This window comes from Pygoscelis adeliae, unplaced genomic scaffold, assembly GCF_000699105.1.
Source record: "Pygoscelis adeliae isolate BGI_AS28 unplaced genomic scaffold, ASM69910v1 Scaffold45, whole genome shotgun sequence".
In the NCBI taxonomy this organism is placed as follows: Eukaryota; Metazoa; Chordata; class Aves; order Sphenisciformes; family Spheniscidae; genus Pygoscelis; species Pygoscelis adeliae.
The window spans coordinates 12,897,473-12,902,605 of NW_008825114.1; the positions used below are offsets into that span (position 1 = coordinate 12,897,473).

At 39.3% G+C, this 5,133-nt stretch overlaps 1 protein-coding gene across 1 annotated transcript in view; it reads right to left on the reverse strand.

The window, feature by feature from the left end:
• Positions 1 to 116, reverse strand: part of GKAP1 (G kinase anchoring protein 1) — a 32,934-nt gene extending 32,818 nt beyond the window's left edge. Inside the window, exon 1 of the mRNA XM_009328110.1 lies at positions 98 to 116. The gene's annotated coding sequence lies outside the window, so the exon portion shown is untranslated. The remainder of the gene's footprint in view (positions 1 to 97) is intronic.
• Between the last annotated feature and the right edge of the window lie 5,017 nt (positions 117 to 5,133).

Genomic DNA, 5,133 nt, shown 5'->3' on the forward strand with positions numbered 1-5,133 from the left:
AGGGGGCCGCGAAGCTGGGGCAGGAAGGCTAACGGCAGAGCGCCCGGGTGCGTGCCTCGGCTCCCCTGTGACCCTCTCGAACCGCCGAACACCCTACCTGCGCCAGCCGTGATGAAATGCGGAGCGTTTCCTCGGGCTCCTTCAAAATACCGCCCGTCGCGAGCACTAACGGTCAGCTGGGCGGCTCGTGTCGGGGGAAAAAACTCCAGAAGACCGGAATTGTTGGCTGCGTGGGCCGCTGGAGGTTTTTAGCCTGGGGCAGATTACACCACTGTACTTGGTAACCGTGGGTCCAGTCAGTCTGGAAAAAACCCCCCTTGTCCTTCGTTCGTTTGCATTGTTTCTTTCAGCTAGCGCGCTGTCCATCTGTGCTGTGATCATAGATCATAGCATACATAACCCAGGTTAATGAGGTTACCGTTGGCAGGATAACAAAGTTCGCTGTATTGTGTGTAGTGTTTGCTGTCGAATAAAAATTACGTCATATTAGAAGTGCGTAAAACGTGCATTTGTTGAAGTGATGCCCTGCAAATAGTTTTTCTTACAAATATTTTCAGATTCATTGGACGCCCTACGTAGAATAACCTGCTTAATCAGCACATTAGTCCTGACAATGAGAACTGACATACTGTTTACTGGCTGCGCAATAAAAGTACATTTAGGCTGGAACCTTCAGATCGGTTGGATTGAAAATTGCTTTGCCAGGACAGAAGGTCCCTCACCACACACACGTAGTTGGGGTTTCAAGACCTGTTACAGCTCACCTTTTAAGTTACTAAGAACAAACCTTTTTTGGTATAGAGGGGGTGAAACTTTCATTAACTTACTAAAAGCCAGATTTGCTTCTCAAAGGTGGTGCGATATTTACACAGATCAGAGAACTTCTGCAAGCCGCTTGCATGGGGTAACTCCGACGTCAATGAGCGGCACTAAGCTACGGGTAACGGAAAGGGCAAGAGTCTGTTACAGAAATGCAGCCTTCACGCTGTTCAGATAATCATCATAAGAGAATTCAGATCATAAGTAAAGTTAGTTTATATTCACAGTTACTAGCTAGACAACAGAACAGATTATACGCATGGCTTTTTTTTTTTTTTAGTTAATTTTAGCAGGATGTAGCAGGAGAAACAACTGTTAATAAGTGAAATAATGGCACGGTGGGTCACTGCAAATTAGCTCCATGTTGTTTTTACCCCCATATTGCACATCAGCTAAATGTCAATGAAGGCCCTAAATGCCCATGAATAACATGAAGGAAGTAAAACAGAGTGATAATAAAAGCCTATTAGATAAAGTTTTGTTTTTCATTAGCAGAAACAAGAGGAGCTACATATTGTGGAAGAGGTAAAACCACTTTGTTAGCTCTGTTAGAGTTACATAAATGGGAACATAAGTCACTGTTTACTTTTCTCTTCCCTATATGACTGAGTTACTGGCCTCTCTCATTGCTTTGCTTATGTTGGGTCCCTCTCATGGTCAACAACTCTTCCACTTCTCGAAAGATCACAAACGTATCTGGTGTATTTATCTACCTTAGCATTAGGTGACGTTGCAGTTGCGTCTTGAAATGGGTACGTATGGCATACAGAGTCTGACACTTGAATGACTACCTAATCTGCAGTGTCCCAGCTACAGAAACTTCCAGAGCACCAGCTGACATCTACTAGCAATTGAGTTGTACTTTCCTACATTTTCCCTTGCTTTTTTTGCATCCATAAAGAACAGGTTTTTCATTTGTGGAAACTTCAAAAGAAGAGGAATTCATGTTTATTTATAGGGTGGTATGAGGTGTATGTTAATGCACAGTATTACCTTGAGAAGAAATGCCTTCAACAATTCCTTCACTTAACATGGAGATGTAAATAAGTACACATTTGAAACTGTATTTACTTGTTTCTGTTTATTGCTTCTTGACTAGAAACATTAAGTGAATGATATATACACTAATATTAAACTTAACATCAGTTAAGACTCAGTACTTCCATGACAGTAAAAACAAGCCCAATCCAAAAACGATCAAGACAGACCCCAATCCTTACCTCACAATTCAGCTGAACAACAGGTGATAGTTAGGTATAATTGTGAAAGATACAATCATTTGACATGTTAAGTGGTTTATCTATCTCATTAGAATGAAATACTTTGCAGTCTACTCAGAAAAACGTGCCACAAGACAATAGGTCCATTTATCGTGCTGTAATAGCATCTTTATAATGTGGGCAGATTTGAAGTGTTCTTGCAGTGTGGAAAAATGCATTTCTTTCATACCTATAACCACACATGCTATACACAAGACCTTGCCTAAACAATAGCAGAAAGCAAAAATTCCTTTCCTAAGTACATCTAATAATCTAAGACAACATTTTCAAACATGACTGGCTGAAGTCCACCACTAAAATAAAACTAACCTTACTTTCAGCAGTGCCATTTTTTTATGTAGGAAAGAGTTACGGTTAGAAGTGTTAATCTCATTTAAATGCCGACATTCTGGTCTCTGCCTTCAAGTTTGTGCAGCTGTTACGCGTATGCTTCTCGGTGACCACTGTCCTCTTACAAAAAAGATTTGCTTTTCATCCTGAATGCATTACCAACAACAGCATAGCAGTAAACTGAAGGGTATGTGTAGTCCTTGCTCTGAAGCAGATACGGAATCCAGAAGAATAATTTGTCTGTGAAAGGACATGACTAGTTAGTACAAACAAAATAATATATTGGTCCATCTGGCTTAGCTAGAGGATGCTGAATTTGGTCCTCTGTTTTTTTTTCCATTTTAGTAGTACAGAAATAAGTATCACACTTTGAGTGGCCAAGTGCAATTCTTCAAAAGCCCAAACAAAAACAAAGTGAAATAAGCAATTCTCTCAATTTCATAACACAGCCCTAAAGAAAAAAAAAAGTAAGTACTTTTATGTTCCTTTTCAGGAACAAATTTATCTTTAGGTACTGATTTTGGTCTCAAACATGGCTCGTATAAAATGTTTTTAGATAAAAAGCGTACAGAAGCCAGTCATTATCAATACTAGGTGATGGTCTGGCAACTAAATTTTCTAGCTCTATATCCAAATAAATTAAATAGTTTGTTATTGTTTCTGACCCAAGAAAGTGAAGTACTACATTGTTCTAGGAAACCTAAGTTACACAAGTGCACTGCACTGCACTTCACAGTGCAATTTTTGAAAAACATTTGTCTTTTTTGAAGTTACTGCAAAAAATCAATATAAATAATTTCTTCAGTGTTAAAAGGCCTTTGAATGAAAGTTCTTAGATACTGTGTTAATTAAAATCCATCGCGGATTCACTGAAACTGTGTGAGCATAACACCTAACGACTTGATAGCGAGCTGTAAGAACTAAAGAACACTTACTCATTTATCCATGGTTGATACTTAACAAGACCATGAACAAAGAAATCTAATACCATTGCTTCAATAGCAACAGCTATTAAAAATGCAATGAAGAGTAACTATGTCTTAGTGACACTAGGCTTTTTGTCCATTTCGATGGAGTCTGGAGCAATAAAACTGACACCAACTCCAAGGCTTGAGCGTCTCAAAGATAATTCGGAGGGAGGAATATGACGCAGCTCTCGGCGAGATAGTTTTACTGGAGTTACTCCTTGAAACTGTGTTACAGTTTCTCTTCTCTGGATGACAGAAGGTAGCTGAGGATAAGATTTTGAAGGCTGAGCTTCATCTGTTCCTGTTTTGTCATCACTAGTGCTTGACAAACATTCTTTGTTGCACCCAAATTCTGAAACATCTTCTCCAAGCTTGTATGAATTCTGCTGTGCTCTTAAAATACTTGTTCTGTCTGTTTCTTTTATTTTCCCTGGTCGACTATTGGTTTCAGGGTTAAGCGTCCACTTGAATTCTTCAGAAGCAATTTCTGTTTCATCTTGACTGGATGCCTTGTCACCAGCACTGTTATCTAAAATGAAATTTATCAGGAGATAAATAGCTAAAAGTTAAAACTCTTCTGAGTGCCTGCCATCGAGAAATATTAGTTAGTCAATATGGTTTTACAGCATCAGTAACTTGTAGTATGAACGTGGTAAAAAAATTATCAGCACCTCACATTTTGTCCTTTCTGTTAAAAAGTTTGTCATCTACAGAAACATCAGAGGTATTAGCCGTTACTTCCCTCCGACTAGGTGCTGGCAATAGAAGTCTCACCGTTCTAACTTGTAATGTATCCTAGTAGGCAGTCTTAAAAACCTGAACCACGACAGTCAAATATGAAATTATTCATATATTCAAAGGCAGTCAGCAATTACACTAGGGCAACACACAGAATTCTGCAAATTCGACAGGGCTTTTATTATTTTTAAAGCTCAGCAACAAATTAGACAGGGCTTTTGTTATTTTTAAAGCTCAGCAACAAATTAAAAAGTGTTTTTATTACATTGTATTGCAGCATGCCTCAAAACGTAGTCAAAGGAAAAATAACTAAATACAGAGTATTTCTTATAAAACTTACAAACATATGTATTTGAAAAAGTTGGAAACTCACAGGGATCTTCTCCCTTCTTCTCCTTGCTACAATTTGGCTGGGATGGGTGTTTTCCCCCATGGCTACATGTCCTGAACTACATGCTTATTTTTATACCAGACACAGAATAGTCTTTGCCACGCTTATTTCAAATCCAACCTCTAGAATATTCATGTTCACCATTTGACGGTGTACTTTATAGTAATGAATGTGTTGGCTCGTTACCCGACCTGGAGGGCAAGGGCTGAGCCTTAATTCACCGTGGGAGCAGCAGGTATGTGATCAGCATCTATGTGTTAGGAAGGCATGGCACTGCCCGAGTGGAAAGAAACAGAAGCATCCGTTGGGAGGAAGAACCAGTCATGCTGAGCCTTAAAAAGGGCCAAGAAGGCTGTATCGTGCATATGAGGTATCGGTGGTGGCATCGAGAGGTGCGAGACAAGCAAAATAGTGGCACAAATTGAACCTTCTTTTCTCCTCCACCTAAATAGCTCTTATCGTAGGTTTGGATTCTGGCAAGTAGGACATGGAACAATTAAAAACTTAGAGTAGCAGTTGGTCATTGGTTTGTTTTTTGGGTTTGTTTTGGTTTGGAGGTTTTTTTGTGTCAAAGCACAGAATCACATTAGAAAGCTCTTTTTTTTTC